Genomic DNA, 21,174 nt, shown 5'->3' with positions numbered 1-21,174 from the left:
TGCGCCCGGCGCCGCGTCCCCTGCCCAGTCCTCCCGCCGCCGCCGCTGCTGCCCCCGCTGCCCGCCGCGGGGACCCTGAGCCCGGCCGCGGGTCAGCCGCGTGCACACACTCAAACACACACACACACACACACACATACACACACACCCGCACACACTCAAACACACACACACACACACACCCGCACACACTCAAACACACACACACTCTCTCTCTCTCTCTCTCTCTCTCTCTCTCTCTCTCTCTCTCTCTCTCTCTCTCTCACACACACACACACACACACACACACACACACACACTCACGCCCGCCGCAGCCGCACGCGCCCTCGCTCCGGCCCGCACCCCTGGCCCCTTTGTTGCTCCCGCGCTGCCGCCCGGTTCGGTGCGCGGCTGGTGTCCCGGTGCGGGGTGCGGGGTGCGGTGCGGGTGCGTGTCCGCGGTGTGGTGCCCGCGGCTCTCCCCGCGCTCCCCACGCCGCCCCGGGCCGCTCTCCCTGCCCAGGAGCCGGCTGCACCCGAGGTGAGTCACATCGCTGAAGTTTGTTTTCTTTTCATAAAAAGTTGTGTTTATTTGTTGGTTTGGGGCGGGAGCGGGCGGGAGGCGACCGCAGGCCGGCGGAGCGGAGGAAGCGCCGGCGGGCGGCTGCTGCTGATGGCCCAGCGGGTCCGGGTCCGAGCGCTCGGCCCGCGGGTCCAGCGGGGGCTGCGGCCGCGGCGGGGGCGGGCGCGGGGACGCGGCAGGCACAGGGGGGTGCGGGCAGGCCGGGGGCTCCCGGAAGCTCCGGTGCTGGGAGCGCAGGAATCGACCCCCAGACTCCCCCCGAAGGCTGACACCGGCGCTCTGGCTCCGTGCGCCGGGCCGCGGGGAGAAACCCACAAGGGGACTGACAAATGCACAGAGCCACCCAGCACCGGTTTGGTCTTCTTCGGGGGTGAGGGTTGATGGCATTGGCGTTTGAAATGAGCAGCCCCGGCTGTAGAGGCGGAAGGGACGGGGCTGGAGTGGGGTGTCCAGGGTGTCTGTGGGGTGGGGGCGGCAGGAAAAGGGAGTGTGTGTTGGCATGTTCGCGCACAGCGTGCTGCTGAGGTTGTGCTCCTGGAGTTTTTGTTTGTGTAACTGCGGGAAGGTGGGGCCACGAGCCGCTGAGCAAGTGGGAAGGGGCTGCGGGGAGGGACAAGGGACCTGGGGAGAATTTTCTGCTGCGGGTTTTGAAGGCCCTGCTGAACCTCATCCAGGATGCCCGAGGTCAGTTTGCTCTTCCAGGTGCTGGGAGGATTTTGAGGGTAGGTGAGCACACAGACCGGAGGAATGGGAGATTTGCTTTACTGAGTTTTGTCTTGGGGATGGGGGTGGCAGTGGCAGGGTTACTTGCATGGTTGTTGTGTCGCTCCAGAGATGTGGCAGTAAAGCTAAGAATACCCAAACCGCACGCCCGCGGTCCTAAACAGGCACTTTCTGGGTGTGGTGGGGTGTTCTGCCCCTCCCCCGTCCCTTCTCAGCTGGTTCGGATGGGCTTACATAAGTTTTTACCTCCTTGAGTGGACTGAGTGAAAAACATATTTTGGTGTCAAGCTCCCCTACCCCCCCTAAGTGCCCTGTACCCAGCTCCCATTTGTCACCTAGTTCTCTGTTGCCCAGAACTTTGCAAACATTGGCCACTGAACGAATGTCATTTTCAAAATTCTTGAATGCATATGCATTTCTGACTTATCCCACAACTGGACCCTGAATCGGCAGCCCAGCTCTTTGATGGGTTTGTGTGTGTGTGTGTGTGTGTGTGTGTGTGTTTCACCCCTCTGTTTACAGCTAATAAATCAATCCCTATTCTCTCTAGGGCAGTGTAGACAATATTAAAACAGGGTCTTGTTGGCTTGAGGTGTGGACTGGAGGGCTCAATCCATCTGGATGACCTGTTTTCTAAACTTTACTGAAAGTGCCTCTGAGGCAGGAGCATGGCCATTTTGAGGTGTGTAACAGGTTACCCAGGAACGTTTCTGAGGTCTTATAATTGGCACTTTTTAATGGTCTGGTCACTGAAACCCAAAGGTTCCCATGGCGATCTTGAAGCACCTTGGGATCAGTGGGATAGAGGCAGGGAGGGAGCAGCAGTGGAGTTACGACTTTCCTGCCAGATGAGTTTTTGAGTTTATGGAGAGAGGCAAAAATGAAAGAAGTAGGAGTTGCCTTATTATGCCTCTTTGCTGACCCTGCCTGCCCCCATCCATTACCCAGAGTTTGGCCCTTCAGGTGGCTACAGAATGTCTACACCTACAAAACCTGAGGATGGAGACCACAGACACTGTCCCTTTTATCCTCTTTCAGGAGATCTCAGTAACATTGGAAGAGACATTTTCTTAAGAGAATTGCCTAAGCCCCTGGAACTGGCCTTACTTGGGAGAGGAGGTTGACAGAGGCCAGGCTGATTGGTTTCCTTGACCCAGTCTGGGAAGAAGAGGGTTGGAGGTGGGATGAGAAGGGCGTTGACCCAAAGCCTTCCTGGGTAGAGCTTTTGCCTCCTTAGACCCCCTCAGAGTGGTAATGGGTAGAGGAAGGGAGGAGCAATACCGGAAGCAAGGCTTCAAATCAACAGAGAGCTGTTGATTGGTTGGCCAACTTGTGATAAAAGGGTGATTTATGCTCCTTCCCTTGGTCCTACAAATTTGGGTCCAGAGATTGTCCTGACTTTGAAGTGTTCTTTCAAATGTGCGGGGTCCCAGCCCTCTTTAACAGCTTATCTGTGGTTCCCACGCACTAAGAAGGAGCAGGAGATTTCACTCATGACATCATTCCGTTGGCTTCCTGAGGGAAACCCAGGGTGTAAGCAAGGAGGGTGGGAAGTGAGCTTGGTGGTCACAGTCTGTCACAGGCCCTAGGGGTCTAGGTTCGGATTTCAGCAAAGACACTGATATGAGTCATGAATAAGGATTTCCCCCTCTTTGACTTTCAAACAAGTGTGAAGAAACCAAAAAAGACCAAGAGCAACAGATAATGACTATCCAGTCCTTTCTGGCCTCTGAATAAGGAAGCATTGATCTGGCACCAAAAGATATTATGCCTCTGGAGTTTGCTTTCTTTCCTTCAAACTCCAAACTTCCTTGCTGTCCGGAAAAATAAGAAAGGTGTGGGGGTGAGGGGGGGTGTGGAAATTGGAGAGGAGGAGGAAAGAAAGTGATTTTTTAGATTTTTAAACAATCTGTTTACTTTAATAGATGGAACTTCTTGTCATCTCCATACTTCAGTATAACATCTATAGCACATCAGATCCAGGGCTGGGAGCATCTTGTCTGGGGAGAATAAGCTTTCTTAGTCCAAGGGTGGTTCTCCAAACTAGCGCCCCCTTCCCCCATTTTTAATTATTGCACAAGCATCTACTAATAGAGAAACTTTTTGAAAATTACCCACAATCCCATGCTATAATACAACTTGTGATTCTTCATCCATGTGCATAAATACTTTTTACATAGTTATGACAGCCCTGAAGCATCTCTATGCTTTTGACCAAAGACTCAGAAAACAGATATGTCCAGTCCTTTTGCTATTGGTGGGAACGACCGAATCCTAACAGTGCTCCCACATGGAGCCCTCACATGTAATCTTTTCGTCATTTATGAGGCTATATCAAATATTTGGTGGGATGAAGAGGGTGTTTGTTTTTAATCTAGAAATCCATGTTTACCAAGAGCCTTCCTCAATAGGGCTTGTGCCTCTTTAGACCCCTCAGGGTGGTAATGGATAGAGAAAGGAGGAGCAATACCGGAAGCAAGGCTTAAAAGATTCAGCTCAAGTGGCACTGCCCTGAGGATTAGGCCACCTGGGTTGGGGCCCTGGCTCTGCCTATGGACTTCGTTAACACTGGTTCAAACCACTGAGCAAATGGGTCCCTGCATCTCCACTGCCCCTGAGTTAGACTCGCTCCCAAGCTCATCGGGTCTTTCCTGCCCTTCCCTTTATTTTTCCACCATCCACACCATCTCTCCAGTCCTACTACCTCCTCACTTGTTCATGCCCATCACAGATGTTGCTGACACGTGGCTGGACTCTCTACTGTCTACCCCACCCATCTCCCATCAGTCATACAAACAAGTCAGCACCCAGCTCCAAAACATTTGAAGTTTACAATCCAAACTCCTCAGCCCTCTCACATGTGGCTCAGTCCCACTGCATGATGGTGACGCCTCCCTAGGAGCCTTCTGCTCCAGCCTGGTGTGGCCAAGGCTGGCCCTAGGCTTTGCTGGGTCCATTTCTTGCTTGCTGCCTTACCCCAGACCTCTTCCCAGGAAACCCACCTTACTTTGTATGAAGCCAGCTGATAATGTGCTTTTGAGAGATATTTGGTGAATGTTGATGGAAAGGGGATGCTGGATGTACAGGTAATGGTTTTGTAAGATCCACAGATAGTTTTCAATGCAGTCGTTGTCCTTCATTTTTCTCTTCATTTCTAGCAAGGAACCAGGTACCTGGAGATTTCAGGAAGCCTCTGATCTTAGAAAAACTGCTTTTCCTTTGTTTTCTTATGCATAAAATGGATTAATAAGGAATTATCCTCGTTTGTAGCAATGCTCCTTATAAAAAAAAAAAAGCAAATACTTTAGAAGTGTTTGTTTATCTGCTTGTTCAAAAGATGAGACACTTCTCTTTTTCCTCAGTCCCAGCACAAGCTTCCTGGAGCCCCTGACCCATGAAGTCTTGTCAACACTTACACCGTCGATGGAATAGAAGCAACAGAATAGAAGACACAGGTGAGTTTCCTGCTCACAGTCTAGCCTCCCTGACTTGCGGGGTCCGTCTCACATCCTGTGTTGCCCCTTGAAGATGGAGTGTCTCTTCCCATTTGGTATTGGAAGGGTCCAACTGAAGTGGAACTGGACCAGACAGTGGGTTCTAGGGTGACTCATACATTTTAGTCAGAGCCTGTGGTGGCATCTTTCCCCCCAGGCCGGCCACGTGAAGCCCCCTTTTCCTGAGACAAACTGCTGGACATGCTGCATGCAAACCATTCACTATGGGATTTGGCGTCTGAGGCTGCTGTGGAAAAGTCCTGCTTAGGTTTGGGCGAGGAAAGCCCTGTGTTTATGTCTCTGTCAGCGGTATTACAGCGAATGCCTTGTGATCCGATGTCCCGGGCAGTGTTTATCTCACAAAACCCATGAGGGATTCTGTGTCATTCCATCTTCTGAAATGAAGTTAGGAAATAATTTCTCTTTTCCTAATGGTGAATTTGGCCTTATCTTCAAAGAAGGCCTTTGATGTTCAGGACAGGATTCTTGGGCAGTCAGAGGAAATCATAGGAGAGAGATCAGAGCCAATAATACACAGTCAACTTAACTCGGTTGCCAGAGAAAATGTTGAGGAAAGTCTCAACTGGTCCTCCTGGTTAGTATTAATAGTAGCAGGAAAACACACAGTATGGCCAGGGCGAGTAGGATTGAATTAAAAAAGAAAAAGAAAAAAACGCAGAAAGAGCTGAGCAGCAGAAAACATGGCAGAGGAATGTTTATTCTCCTCGGAAATGAGTTTGGACAGCCTTGGACAAGACGAGGAGGATGACGTGTGCAGACTGGAGCCTTCCTCCTCGCCACAAGCTTTGATTGAGTCCTCGCTGTGAACCTGAGCCCACGCCATTCAGATCCCATTACCAGAGGGAAGGGAAATGCAGAACAGCGCAGCCCAGGCTCCAGTGCCCCAGCATGGGGGCTGGCCAGTGAGAGTCTGCCGGCCTCTCCGGCCAGGCCTCCAGGCACAGAGCGGCAGGCAGGGCCGCTGTCCCTTCACCTCCGCTCATCCTGCTGTTCATCGCTTCTTCCCTGAAAAGGTACCTTTCCTTAGCAGACTATGGGCTGAAGTATTCTTGACACAGGAGATTTTAAGTTCAGAGTAGGTTTTTTTGTTGTGTGTGTGTTTTGTTTTGTTTTCAATTTTAGGAAAGTTCAAAACTAGAATCTCTGCACTGATACAGAATCTCAGAAATGTGAGTACGAGACACGTTTCTAAAGCCAGTTACTGGATACCTCTCAGGGCGAAAAGGAGAAAGGTGCCCTTTTTTTTCCTTTTTTTTTTTCTTCCTTGTCTGTGTCAGGTTTTAGCTGAGAATTCTAGAAACACAGGCCTGAATTCAGCTTTCTGCCTTTCGGTTCCATTGCCCTCGGCTCTGCTGTCCAGGGTAGGTTTGCTTAGCACTGAGGTCATTCCCAGAGCAGCGAGTGAGGGGACATTAATGTTAGGGACAAAGGAAAGCCCCCGGGCCCTGCAGTTGCCCAAGAGCCTCCTTGGCTGCTGAGAGGTAACGTGCATGCGCACTCGGCGGGAGTTACAGGTAAGAGGAGGAGGAGGAGTGACTGGAACCTCCGGGCCTTACAGGCCCCGGGCCGGGCTGGAATTGGATGCTGGAGGAGAGAGCCCTCCCCCACCTTCCCCGGCTCTGCCAATATTTTTCCAGATTAGCCCCAGTCAAGTGCCTTTACTAGTCTGAACTTACCTAACATCACAATTCCAGCAGGTTTATTAGGTATGGGTCACCCTTAATTGGAGAGGAAAATTGGGGGGTTCTGGTTTTATGGCTTTTCTGTGAAAGCAGAGGCTGCTCCTAATTATTTCACAAGTCGTGTCCCTCTCCCCCACCCCCACCCCCGACTCTCCCCCTGCTTTCTGCGGGAAGGCGGTCCTCCCACAGCGGTGTTCCAAGGCCCTTCCTCTTTACGGGCCTGTGCCCACGTGGAGCGGGCTTCACAATGCCGCCAGCCAGCGCTGCGAGCCCTCGTGAGGTGATGGAAACTCACAGCTGTTTGCCTCTGTCATTATGAATGGGTGTTTTGTAGGGAACGCGTTACATAAAAAGCTGCGGCGTTACAGCCACGTGCTAGGCTCGAACGGCTCTTGCAATGTGCGGGCCCTGGGAGCAGGCACCTGCGGCCCTTCCTCCACGCCCTTGGTGGTCGGCCGTCGAGAGGGCCGCCTCAGCTCCAGGTGGAAGCTCTTGGTCAGGTGCCCTGGGCCCTGTAGGAGGGACCGAGGCTGCATGGCTGGGCCTCGCTTTCGCCTGTCTGGACGCTGGCAGCTTGCCAGCAAGGTCCACTGGGTGGTCTCTGACAAAGGGAGGGAGGGAGGGGAGGGAACTTGGCTCTCCTGCCCAAAGGGAACAACAGCAAGCAAGGTTGGCAGCCAATCCCTGTCGCCGAAACACCACAAAGGTCCTGCGTTTGGGTGAAAAGAAGCGAACAGGTGGCTGCAGGCAGGAATGGGGACGGAGGTGATTTCTGTTGCTCTGAATTTACAAACGAAGGCTGGCGTTTATGTGGCGAGCCCTCTCCCAAGAGGCGAGCACGCACATGAGCAGCAGGTGCCCTTCATTGTGGGAGGGATGAATTACCACCCTGTCACCCAGGGAGCTGTCTGTGGGCCTGGAGGGCAGGCTGAAACCAGGAATCTCAGGGCCAGAGAGGCGCACCGCCTGCCTCGGCCATCCTTCCGGTGATGGGGAGGGAGGATAGCAGCTGCCGTTCGGTGAGCACCCACTGTGTGCCCGGCCCAGGCCCCCAGCAGGTCCAGGAAGATGGGTGCGTAGTGGTCCTATTCTGCAGGTAAGGTTGCTGAGGCTTCAGCGATTGTAATGACTTGTCCTAGTCACACAAGATTTCATCGCAGGGCTGCTGACTGCAAAACTCAGGCCTGAGAGAGAAAAAATAGCCGCCCAGACAATCTCTCCTCCAAAGGAGAGCTCCCTTAGTGTAAGGAGAACTGATCCTTTCGCAACAGAACCTAAGGGGTGGGTGGGGCCCTTTCCCGACTTCCCAGGACGGTAGCTGGGAGGTTTTGACTGCTCTGGGGAAGGAGCACAAGGGAGCCAGGTGTTGTGGCCTCATGGTGTCAGACTTGGCAAAGCAGGGCTACAAGCCGCCTCCATCTTGGGTCTCGTCTCGGAACATGTCTCCTGACTTTTGTTTTGTTTTGTTTTGCCCCTGGGACCTCATCTGGGTGGCTGTCTGGAGCTCTGCTTCACCACAGATGCCAGCTGAATCCATGACTCCTCGGGTCTAATCAGGCAGGTGCCCTGTGCCCTACGTGGGGTGAGGGCGGAAAGGTGTTTGGCCTAGCAGAAACCGCCTGGTCAGGAGAAGTGGCCGCTTGTGCAGGAAGGACGTAGCAGTTTGACAGACAGGTAACTGACAGGAGATGGGACCTTCCAGGCAAATAACCAAAGGGCCCAGCGGGAAGAATTGCACAGGCAGTGAGTTACCTGCAGACAGTTAGTGAGACCTGCCCTCCGTCCGGCCCAGGAGAGTGGAGAGGTGGCTGCAAGGACATGGCGTTCTCGCAGCTCCTGGGTTTCCCTTCATAAACATGGAAAACCCGGAGCCAGGATGTTTTGGGCTAGGAAACACAGGCACCAGAGTTTAAGACAATCATGTGACCTCTCAGTTGGGTGACAGGAAGTCATGGGAACCCTGCCTCTATTTCCCTGTCTGCACAAGCAGCTTCCCTCAGAGCACATAGGAGGCAGCGAGATGGCGCAAGAGGGCACTTTGGTTCTAAATGTCCCTGCCCACCACCAAAGCCCCAGGCCTCTGGCACCTGTGCCCACCGAGGCTGAGTTAGGAGTTGGACATTTCAGGGAACCAGAGTCAGAGTCTGGGCACAAGGGCTGCATCCGCCTCTGTTCTCTCTTCTATGGAGGAGCCTGGGCAGAGGCAGTGCGGTCCTATCACAGAGCCCCTCCCAAGGCCCTCAGCTGGCTTGCCTTCCCGCTCTGGCTGGGAGAGGCGGTGAAGGGTCTCAGGGTCCTGGGAGAGTGGGGAGAGGACAAGACCCCACAGCAGGAGAATCCTGAGAGAGGAAGGAACAGTGGGGTTTGGGGCTATCTGGGGGAGCCCGCCTGAGAGCACTGAGGTCTGAAGGGAGCCTTCTTAGGAAAAGGGGGGAGCGTGGAGAGGAGATGCAGGCCAACAGGGAGCCACTTCCAGGCTGGAGATTGTGGAGCATCCTGGTTAAGAGGGAACTCCAGAGCCAAACAGGCGTGGGTTGGAACCCTGGCCTTGCCAATCACTAAGTGTGCACTGAGTGGCCAGATTATTATGCTCTCTGAATGCATAATAATCTGGCCACTCAGTATATATCTTATATATAATAAAAGGCTAATATGCAAATTGTCAGGTCAACCAGCAAGCAGGCTGGCCAACCACCTATGTCTTCTCCCTGGCCAGGCTGCCCAGACCCCAACCATGCACGAATTCATGCACCCCCCCCCCCATACACACACACACGCACACACACACACACTCACACACACTGCGTTCAGAGATCATAATAATCTGGCCATTCAGTGTATGTCCCTGGGCTAGTCACCTGAATTAAAATGAGACCCCCGTTTCTTAAGATTGTTGCAAAGAGGAAGCAAGCTACTGCATAGAAAGTGCATGAAATGCATGGTGAGGATTTAGTAGGAAAGAAAAAGGAAAGGGACAGAATGAAAGGTGGGTTATTGATAGGTCGGGCAGCCAGAGGGATGGGTAGGTGGAAGGCTGTGCTGATGGAACCCCCACTGGCTCAGGTCTACAGAGATAAAGGTTTGAGACGGTGGGGAGAGAGCAGCCACCGTGGGGCAAGGCCAGCCCTGGGAGCACCCTTAGGTAGCAGTCCTCAGACCTGGCCACTGGAAAAGACTTCCCTCCTTTCTCCTCCGCTTTTGCCCCAGTTCAGCATCGTCCATGCTACCAGTTAGGCCACAAACCTGCAAGTCACCTTTGACTCCGTTCTTCCCTCAAATTAGCAAATCGTATTGGCTTTACCTTGAAAATGTATCCAGAATCCTCAACTTCTCACCGCCCAGTCTTCAGTGACATTGCCTACCTGGACTATTGTAGGAACTTCCCAAGTGTTCTCCCTGCTTCCAAGTCCCCAGACCTTTCTGGCCCATAGTCTGTTCATAGAGAAGTCAGGTCAACTTCCAGAAGAGAAGCCAGAACTCTCCATGGTGCCCTGTTTCCTTCAGAAAAAACGCCAGACATCTCAGTACTCTCTGCCCTCTCCTTCGTTTTTTTTTCCTCCCCTCCTCTCCCTCCTTCTCCTCCCTCTCCTCGCCATCACCCAGCCCACTCCCAAGGCCATACTGGCCGCCTGGCTGCTCCTCCAACTCGCTGAACGACCTCTCTTCTCAGGGGCTTTGCACCCGGTCCCTCCCACTTCATTCAGGTTCCTGACCACCTTCATTAAATCACACCCCACCCTCATGCTCTCTCCCTTCAACCTAACTTATTTTCCTCCACGTTACCTTCCAACATATATCGCTTTGTTCATTTGCTTATTGCCTGCTTATCCTTTAGCATGAAAGACCCATGAGGCCAGGGACTTGGTTTTGTATCTCGCTCTCTCCCCAGTGCCTAAAATAGAATCTCATGTGTACTTGGTGCTCAATTAATTAATTTACTAATCTGCATGGCTCTCCTGAATCTCAAAAGGGGTACAATGAGTGTCAAACACAATGAAATCATCACAGGCAGAATTATGTAAGAACACTGCATTCTGGGTATATGCCTATGGGGTATGTGGGAGAGAGAATCCCAGTAATGTTTTAGAAAAGCCGGAAGCAGTGTGCTGGGCCAGTTCCTCTCTCCTCAGGAGACTGACTTCAGCTGCCAGTTGTTCCTTTTGTAAGGGGAGTGTGAGAACGGATGCTTCTCTGGCCCCTTTGCATCACTCCCTCAAGAAGCATTTGTTGAACCCCTACTTTATGCCCGGCTCCGCGCTTGGCCTGGCTGGGGAGTGCAGGGACACCCAGCCCGTCCTCTCAGTCCACCGGGAGCACAGAGCCTCACTGCCCAGCGGGGCCGTCCTCGGTGGCCTGGACCATCCTCGGCACAGCCCTTCCTGTGAGCACAGCACCTGGGTTGAATTGCGCTCTGCTGAATCTGGTTTGGAACAGGAGGAACATGGGATGGATTTAAGAATAGTCCGGTCCCCACATTCATGAGGACCTGGGGAGGGGGGGAGGCCTGTGCTGGGCACGCAGGCCACACAGACGCCCGCTGTCGGGGAGCTGACACGCGTGGAAGCACGGGGAGCAGCGTGTTTGCATCTGCCTGAGGGCACATCTTCCTTCACGTTGCAGCCCAGTCATTGCTGACTTGCTTCTGGAGTTGGAAGCTGAGAAGGAATAAAAATAGGGATAAAGATCCCAAGAGGTTTTGTGCTGACACAAATGTGTTTGAGAAAGTACACTACCCCGATCCTCAGAGCCAACAGCGACAGCACCTCAGGGAGCTGGGGAGCAGCCCAAGCCTCCTATTGCACGGTTTTCTTTTAACTTAAAAAAAAATAAAAAATAAAATCAATAGCCTTTTTTTTTTTAAAGCATTTTTAGATTTACAGGAAAAATTAAGTGAAAATTACAGAGTTGCTTCACACCCCTCACTCTGTACTAATTTCCCATGTTACTAGCATGTTGGTGTTGTAAATTGTTTCCACTGATGAGCCAATGTTGACACATGGTTATTAACCAAAGCCCATAGTTTACATTAAAACTCACTTTTTGCATTGTGCATTCTGTGGGGTTTGACAAATGCATAAGGACAGGCATGTACCATTACAGTATCATACAGAATAATAGTTTTACTGCCTAAAATCCCCTGTGCTCCACTCTCCACCCTTCCTTCCTTCCCTCTCTCAAATCCCGGGCAACCACGCTGTTTTTACTATCTTCGTAGTTTTGTCTTTTCTAGAATGTTATATAGTTTGAATTACGCAGAATGTAGTCTTTCCAGGCTAGCTTCTTTCGCTTAGCGATCTCCTCGAGTTTTAAACATGACCTTCCCCCAATCCCGCCCCCCACACACAAACCACACACACACACTACACACACACCACACACACACCACACACACACCACACACCACACACACACACACCACACACACTACACACACCACACACACATACACACACCACACACACACACACACACACCACAACACACCACACACACACACACACACACACACACAGACACACCACACACACACACACACACACACCACACAACACACACACACCACACACATCACACAGCACACACTACACACCACACACACACAACACACACCACATACACACAACACACACACAACACACCACACACACACACCACACACACATCACACAACACACACAACACACACACATCACACAACACATACCACACACCACACACACACACACACACACACACACACTACACACACACTACACACATACACACACCCCCCACACACACACACACACACCACACACACACACCCCACACATACCCCACACACACCTCACACACACTCCCATCCATCCATTCTGCCCTTGGAGCAAGGGACCGGCGGAGGAGGAGGCCCAGGCCGTGTGCTGGGACCACCTGAGCGGAGCCCGCGGTGCCATGGCTTTTCCTCCGCCCACCGCACAGGCCCGGCCTGGTGCTACCGGAGTTTAGCCCAGGCTGGTAAACTGTCAGGAGCCGCCTGTGTTTGGGTTCCACATCTGGAAGTGTCAGCTGTGCAGACCTTCCCGTCCCGTTCCCGAGTCGACAGGAGGAGCGCACGCTGTTTGCCTTCCTCCTCCGTAGTTTGTTTTACTTTCCGTGGGGCGGGGGCCGGCGGGGGGCAGGGGGCTTCCGCGGGCAGCAGCCTCCTCCCCACCACATCCTGTGCGGCTACCTGTGCCCCAGCCTCCCGGGCAGCGGCTCCCGTCCAGCCCCAGTCCCTGCAGTGTCCGTGCTGAGCCTGGGGACTGGCTGAGTCCTGGGGGCTGGTTTGCGGTCCTTGGGGAGAATGACCCCCTCAGATGCAAAGAGACTGAGGACATTGCCCCTGCCAGGACATGCTGCTTTCTCCAGTCGGCCTCACAAACTAGGATTCCGTGGGAGCTTGTGGCAGGAACCTCAGCATGCAGAGCACTCCGCAGCCACTCTGGACAGTGAGGCCCTGGGGGTCAGAGAGGCGACAGGGGTGGATTTTCTAACTGAGGCAGGAGAAGATCCTCCAGCCCCACCCCGCGCTGGACCCCGTTAGGAGACAGGACGGTGCACGTGAACCGGGGTCGTGTGGCTCCTCTGGTGGAGCCAGGCTGGAAGTTCCAGGGGCTGGGGAAAGGGTGGACTAGGCAGACGGTTCCACCCCTGGGGAGCAGGGACTGACGTTTAGACCCCGCGTCCATGGCTTCCTGTTTGGGATAAACACAGTGCGGAGGCCAGCTGGTACCTCCTCACGCCGACGGACAGCAGCCAGGTGTGTCAGAGTTCAGCAGGAGGAGGAGGAAGACTCGTCGGCCCCTCGGGAAGTGGACATTCCAGGCCGATGACCCAGATCCGCACCCCCTCCTCCTCAGCTTTGCCGTCTTCCCAGGCCTGTGGCCTGACCACAGAGCTCTGGGCCGCGGCTCGGAGGCCCGACCTAGCTGTCCCCCTGTAAGTGGAGACTAGTAATACCTGCCCCAGGTTGTCATGAGCGGTGAGCACTAACGCAATGGGGAGTTGGAAGCTCTTTAAACTCCTCAGGGGAGACGCTCTCTAGGCCAGCGGTCCTGGATTTTGCTTTAATGTTGGAATCAGGATATAATGTTCCTGCATCTAACTCCAGAGTCTGGGAGGCGTTGATTCCTGACCGCGGGCACTTCCAGAAGCCTTGGCCCAGGCCTCAGTGTGTCTGGGGAGGCAGAAGATAGAGAACAGCCAACACCTGTGAGTGTGAGCCCTGTGTTCCTTACAAATAAGTCCAGCCTTGACCCCTACGTCACCTCCTCACAGCCTGTCCTGAGGAGGCACAGTGCGGGTCCCAGGCTGGCTTGTAGGTACATGCCTGGCAGGGTGTGTCTAGGGGCGGGGCCCACATTTTCGGAACCAAAAGATCAATATGCGATCAGACAAATCATTTCTTTTTTCTCTTGATTTGGGGAGGGGGGATGTCTCAGGAAGATGTTCATAAATAGTCTTTATGTTTATAAAACATAAATATAAACACGGTGCATTGAAAACATTGCCTTCTGCACAGAGGGTGGCATTGTGTATCAATACAGTGGGGCCACGCCACGGATGCAAAGGAGGCCTGGCTCCTTCAGGAGGATCAGCGAGCACTGGACAGAGCTGTGGTGCTGGGTCTTCTCTCCGGAGAAACCGGGGTTGGGTTCCAGTGTCACCCACCACCAGCCGCTCAGTTCTCCAGAGAAAGCAGGCCTCCACGGCAGTGGAGCAGGGCTCCTCAGTAATAGGTTCTCTGTGCTCCCAACGCCAAGGAGTGGAGGGGGGGGCGGGGGGGTTGGTGAGGAGGACGCATGCCCGCGGAGGGACCCTCAGGCAGGCAGAACGAGTCTTCCTCACACAAGGAAGTGCTGACACCCGCCCGCGGTCGGATGGGGGAACGCAGTGAGACACCCAGCTGAGATGAGGTGTGTTCCCTCCCAGGTTGCGGAGTTCTGGTCTGTCCCCCTCCTGGGAAGAAGGCCGCCCGCTGAAACTCTGGAGCCCCTGCACCCTGCCTCTCTCCGGCCGCCTGGGGCCTCACACTGAGCTGGCTGGGTTACCCAGAGGCCCAGCAGTAAGCTGCGGAGAGCAGCCCTGCGCGCTCGCCAGGCGTTTTCCACTTGGGCCCGAAGACACATTGGTGACATTAAAGAGTGGCCTGCGGCCGAGACCGGTTTAGCTCAGTGGATAGAGTGTCGGCCTGTGGACTGAAAGGTCCCAGGTTCGATTCTGGTCAAGAGCACGTACCTTGGTTGCCGGCACATCCCCAGTATTAGGTGTGAAGGAGGCAGCTGATCAATGTTTCTCTTCCAATCTATGTTTCTCATTCTCCATCCCTCTCTCTTCCTCTCTGTAAAAAGTCAATTATATATATATATATATATATATATATATATATATATATATATTTTTTTTTTTTTTTTTTTTTTTTTTTTTTAAGTGGCCTGCCAACTGCTCATCAGCAGATTCCTGAGTGCTGTGCCTCCTGCCCTCAAGACACTCAGATCCAAGCAAGGGGGTCATTGCACATTGAGTCGTGTGCCCTGCGTTCTCTTATTAGAAGAGTAGGTGCTGGATGGTCACCTTTTTATTATCACGATGATGGTTACTTTGGCTTAGGCAAGCTGCTAATGGGTAATTACTTTCCAAAAACCCATGTTCTTGGAAGATTGGGCTACTGAGAGTTTTGTCCATTACAGTATGTTTGAGAATTGCATAGGTCAGTGGTTGGCAAACTCATTAGTCAACAGAGCGGCAAATCGCGGCTTGAGATTCACATGTGGCTCACGAGCTGCAATTTGCCAACCACTGGTATAGGTAGAGGTGTGGAGGCCCAGAGCACAGGGCTGGTCCTTCACCTGGACCTCGGCCTGTGCACGTGGCTGGTTTCTGCTGTTAGGGAGACGCCAGCCAGAGCTGGGGACGTCTGGCAGTGTGAGGCAGGGGGCCTGGAGGCAGAGCCAGAGAGATAGGCCCCTCAGAATCTCTGGCTGCCACCAGCAGTCTCCTTTCAGGGGTGGGGTGGCCCCCACCAGCACTAGGACACCCACTGAAACCTGCCTGGCACTGCTATTTGGCCTAGCTAAGAAGACATTGGGAAGAAGGGAACATCTGTAATACTTCCAACAATAAAGATACCGATTTCTAAAAAAGAAGACATTGGTTAAGGGGGTGATGGTGGTGGTGGAAGGGGTGGGGGTTCTGGACGTTGGTGTCGGATTAGGCAGGTTTGGAAGGATCTTGCTCTAGTTATCCTATTGGGGGGAAATGCATTATTGTCTGTTATTTAAAAACTCAAACACACGAAAGCTGAAAGAAGAGTGTCACAAACCCAGTGTTCCCATCATGCAGATTCAGCGGTTCTCATGGCAAACAGCAGGCCTTTAGCACACTGCTCCGCTTCATGGCTCTGCTGTGAGTGCCAGGTGGGTCTGGGGCAGATGCCGCCAGGCTGCCCTTTGCTAAGAAGTGTGTCCTCCAGTCTCCCCCCGATTCCCCCGCCCCCATCCCCCTCCTCACAGTGGCCTGGAAAGGACAGAACTCCAGCCCAGGACTCTCGGCTCGATTCACGATGGTTCCACAATGCACTCAAATGTGTCTGTGCTGCACGCCCCGCCCCCCCACCCCCCCACCCCTGTTGCTAAGCTGGCAGAGAACGCTTGAGCTTTATCTTTGGCTTCCCAGAGCCTCGCACGGAGTGGTGTTCACTGATGAGGGGTGGATCCACCTGGGCAGGTTAAGGACTGTGAGGACTTGGTTCACCATTTGGGGAGTAAATGGGGGCAAATGGTGGGATTCAGAGCTGAGTAAGGGGTCCTCGTCTGAACCCTGAAGGGTCCTGGCTGGGCGTTGGGTGTGGTCATTCTGCAGGGCAGGGGCTCCTGGTTTCCCCGGGAGGGAAGCGGTCAGGGAGGATGGGAGCGCCGGGTCGGAGCTGCTGCCTCAGACCTCTGCCTGCCCTGGGTGTGGTGGGACAGGACTCTGAGGTCGGGGGGACCCAGCTCCAGACCCGTTTTTCTGGGTGGCCACAAGCAGCCTGTGAGCCACCTGCTGTGCCAGGGCCTGCGTGCCATCCCAAGTGCTGTTTTGTTCACTTTGGGGTTGGCAGGGAACAGGCCCTCCACGTGTGGGGAACGGAGTCCGCTTCTGACCTCCGCGGCACTGAGCTGCCCTGCGGGCTCTGGGCAGAGGGAGGGTGCCAGCGGGTGTCCGAGGAACAGAGGGGCAGTGCCGCCAGCGCTCCCCCTGAGGTCTGACCTTGTGTGTAGCCAGCAGGGGCTCAGGCAGGACATCGCAGACCCCGGGGCCCTCCCTCCCTGCCTGGTCTTTTTCAGTTAAAACTTCCAGGCCTGTCCCTCCCTCCCATCCTCGCACGATGTGTGTGTGTGTCTGTGTGAGTGTTTTAATTTTTATTCTTGGCAGAAGTTAAGACACAAAATGGATTTGGAAGAAGATGAAACCAGTCTGGGTATATGTTGGGCAGCGGCAGCTTCATTCCTGGAGTGGGAGGGCCACAGAGCGGGGAGGGGCTGGGCTGGGTGGGACCGGGAGGGGGAGGGTGTCTCCTTCACGGGAGGGACCCAACTGAAAAAGGACTCCTTGGGGGGGTGGGGAGGGCGCGCGCATGCGGAAGCCAGAGGCTGAGCTGTTAACCCTTTGGGATGTCAGAAAGCCATCCAGTGATGGCAAAGCTCCCTGGTGTGAGGTGGTGGTAAGCGGACCTGGGACCCCTGGGAATCCCACACCTGCTTCACTTCCTGGCGGTCCCTGAGCCCCTACAGACTGCCTGGCTTTGTTAAGGAAATCGCTGATGGCATTTCAGGTTTGGATGTGCAAGCCTTAAACGTGCATATGCTTGGAAAACCTCCAGGCTCCTGCTGACCTCCCAGAAGTTGGTGGCCCCGGTCAGCAGGGATGATGGGCCCAGGGACCTGTTTGTGTTTCCTTTGCTGCTGTTGGGCCTATTGGGCCTGTGGTGGCATCTGCTTGGGTTTTGGTTTTTATTTTTATGGGAAGAGGAGAAAACAGGAATTTTTGAAAGTCTGGAAAATGTCTGGGGAAATCTGAGAGAAGCTTTGATAAAAATGTTTTATTCCTTAAAATAAATGCGTGAAACTAAAAAAATATATATAGCTTTCAGAATGACAAGAATTTCTTCAAAATAATATAGTGGGCACCATTTTTATGAAAAATTCTCTGTTCCAATCATAGTATCCAGTTCCATCAGTGCATTCCTGGCAGAGGAAGACATTCCTAAGCAAAAGGACCCAGGTCCACGGCAGAGGCATCCCATGCTGCTTCCCAACCCTGGCTACACATCACGGTTTCCAGGAAAGAATTTTAAAAAACACTGATGGATGCCTGGGCCCTGCCTCCAAAGGTTGTAACTTAATTTGCCTGCGGGGAGGCCCAAAGCATTGGTGTGCTTTTGTGTCCACAGATGATTCTTCTGTGCAGCCAGAGTCCAGAACCTACCTTCTAATCCTTGTGTAAGAACAGAAGGAAGATGAGAGCGGCCAGATTCAGAAATGGAAGGATTTCATTGTCTCTTATACACACTGGTGCATATAACTTGAATCCAGACTCAGAGTGCTGCTACCAACTTTTGGGTGGGATTTCAGAACTCGGACCTCGGGGCTGAGTCTGGGTGGGGTGGGGAACAGCACATCTTCAGGAGCTGGCGCGCTGTGCATTGTGGGACTCGCCAGCCCAATCCCTCCTGAAAAACTGCAGCTGGAACATGACTCCAGTTCAGACTGACTGGTTGTTTTCAGGCTCAGTCCCTTTGCTAGAAAATGAAAGATGAAATGGAGAGGGTAGGAGATTGGGATGCCAGGACACAGGCTTTATTGAAGAGAGGAGAACCACTGCCGGCTGCTTCCAGAGGGAGAGAAGAGAGCTAGGGCTGGGGTTCGTGCACTTTTAAGGGAGGGAAGAGAGGGGAAGGGGCTTAGGGCACTCAGTATATGCTGATTGATGGTTTCATTTAAGGCCTATGATAAGGGACCTAGAGACCTAGGAATCGGGGCTTAGGGTATTTGGCAGGTGCTGATTGGTGGTTCAGTGCTCAAGAATCTCTAGCTGCAAGTGGAGTTTACATCCGTCCATCAACTGAAGGAAGGGAGAATCTATCAGAAAACAGTTCATTGTGTTTCTGCTTAGATCTACCAAGGGCACCAAAAGGCAGGGGAAACAGGCAGCCCTGGCTTTGAATCCTTTGCTTGAACAGGATTCTTAATCTCTGTAAGCCTCAGTTTCCGCATCTGTGAAATGGGGATAACAATGCTACCTACTTCATGGAGTTGTTTAGAGGTGAGACAAGAGCAATGCATGAATTGTCTCATACATAGTAACTCAGTAGATGGTCAAATTCTTTGCTTTATGCCACAATCGATTATTTCTTCCAATTTTCAATATTTGCCTTAGTTCCACATTGTGACAAAACCTGGTATATTACATTCACTAAATCTCAATGGCTTTTTAATTACATTTACAGGTCACTTAAATGAGGAAGTTACAAATTTAGCAGGAAAAAAGGCAGTCTTTAAATGTTAATATGCCAACATGACAATTTCAGCAAACTAAGTACTTGATGAATATTTTATACAACTTACTAAACAAAGTAATTTGATTTGTGAAGGTTATTAGTGGACTATTAAGTGTGTTTTCATTTTTTCTAAAACACTTGTCCATATTTTGTAGAAGCAACAAAATCCTGGAATTGGGGGAGGTGATTGTCACAATCCAGAGCAGTTGAATGTTAGAGAGAGACACAGGAAAATGTTCAGATGGGAAAATGGGCAATGAGTGATGCTTTTTGGCCCAGGGGGTTGTTGGGAAATAAGGCCTTCATGCCTATGGGAAGTTAAAATAGTGTGTGATGACATAATATTTGGAGTTAGCTTCTTTTTTTCCTCTCTCTCTCAAAACTTGCCTTTTTAATTATGTAAGTGATCACACTCTGAATATTTCTGAAATAATTAATATAAAACGTGCAAATTCCCTAATCTTCAGAAATAGCTGGCGTTAACATTTAAGTGTCTCTTGATATTTTCCTGTGACAATCCAGATAAGCTATACACCACATATTTATATGTAATTTGTTATTTACAAAAATGGGATCATGCTGTTTCACAAATTGCTTTTGGGATATTCTCCAGGAACCTCTTAGGCCACCATTTCCCAAAGTGTGTTTGATGAAACCCCCCTCACTAGTGGTACTCTGGGAAAAAAGAGCAGTGTGGTCAAGTAGGCCCAGGCCTGTGGTTAAGTGAGTTCAGGCTTCAGTGCACACGCTGTCGCCCTCTTGGTGATTCATGATGCAAAATCGCATTTTAAAGGCTCTGAAAAGGCCTGCAGAGAAAAAAAATCTAATTAGCTTTTCTTAGCATTGCATTTCCTGTAACTGTTTTTTGTTAGTGCATTTTAACATTCTGCATGCTTTAGAAATATTCCTTTTTAAACTATGCTTTTATTGATGTTTCTAGAAAGGAAACGAGAGGTTTAGAGAGATAGAAACTTCTATGACAGAGAGACATTGGCCAGCTGCCTCATGCACACCTCCCACTGGGGATTGAGCCTGCAATCCGGGCATGTGCCCTGACAGGGAGTCAAACTGGGGCCCTCTCGGTTCATAGGTCAATGCTCAACCACTGAGGCACACAGGCCAGGCTAGAGCCACTGTTAGGCATTCCTCACCTCCCTTCCACCTATTCCCCCTCCTCCACCTGTAGCCTTGTGGGGTAGGCAGGGGAATAAAAAGCTCATGTATTCCTTTAATCTACAGATACTCACTACAGTCCTACTACCGGTATGTGCCAAGCACTGTGATGCGACAGATGCTGGCTGGGGCTGCAGTAATGAGCAAGATAGCAGGCTCTCTGCACTCAGAGACGTGCTTCCCTGCAGCACCATTCTGACATTAGTCATAGGCAGGATGGGTTGCACCTGGGAAAGGCAGACCCTCAGCAGGGGACCCTCCAGCTGGTGGAGCCAGGGGGAGCTGCAGCAGGTAGAATTATCCAGCCCCTCTGCTCCAGACCCTCCCTCCTCCGCCTGCCCCGTTCCCCACACTTTGCTCCAGCTATAAATAGTGCTGGCACGCATCCACGTGTTTGTTTTCTCTGCGTGTGCCCGCCGCGCACCCAGGCCACTGCACTTGGCAAGTCAGGGAGAGCTAACGGGGGTTGGGGGCTTCCAGCAGGAGGCGGAGGCTGACAGACAGCCTGGAGCATGCTTCAGGCTTCCAAATTGGTATTTATTTTAAGTTTGAGTTGGTTTAAAAGAGCTTTGTAATTGAGAAAGATTGGAGGGTGGGCGGGGGACGGAATGTGTATATTTAGGGGTCAGGGAGGTGGTGAAGAAAGTGTGTTTGTATGAGGTCAGATGGGAAAGAAAGTAAACTGTCATGATTCCAGAGCACACTCACCAGCTGGAGCTGGGGCGGGTTGCCGGGAGCACACGTAGGCCTGCACGTGTGCGTGTCTGTGTCCTGGAGACGGTGAGGCCCAGAACAGGAAGCCTGGGAGGCCCAGGTGGGGTGCCTATTCTCTAACCTCCTTTGTTGAAATACCAGGAATAAATCTGCAGTAAGGATCAGACTAATGAGAATACGGGGCGCTCCTAAAAGTTACCCTGGCCAAAACAGGTTTGGCTCAGTGGATAGAGCGTCAGCCTGCGGGCT

General features: G+C 52.3%; 1 protein-coding gene across 3 annotated transcripts in view; it reads left to right on the top strand.

The window, feature by feature from the left end:
- The first annotated feature begins 230 nt into the window (after nt 1–230).
- BOC (BOC cell adhesion associated, oncogene regulated) overlaps nt 231–21,174 on the top strand; it is a 74,896-nt gene continuing 53,952 nt past the window's right edge. For 2 of the 3 annotated variants that reach the window (XM_045583988.1, XM_045583987.1), the window contains exons 1-2: nt 231–520; nt 4,648–4,740. The gene's annotated coding sequence lies outside the window, so the exon portion shown is untranslated. The remainder of the gene's footprint in view (nt 521–4,647; nt 4,741–21,174) is intronic. The other variant, XM_045583989.1, reaches the window with a different exon arrangement.

The sequence above is a fragment of the Pipistrellus kuhlii genome, unplaced genomic scaffold (assembly GCF_014108245.1).
Source record: "Pipistrellus kuhlii isolate mPipKuh1 unplaced genomic scaffold, mPipKuh1.p scaffold_m20_p_2, whole genome shotgun sequence".
Taxonomy (NCBI): domain Eukaryota; kingdom Metazoa; phylum Chordata; class Mammalia; order Chiroptera; family Vespertilionidae; genus Pipistrellus; species Pipistrellus kuhlii.
Note: the sequence above shows the minus strand (reverse complement) of the source record. Positions and strands in the feature narration are given on the sequence as shown.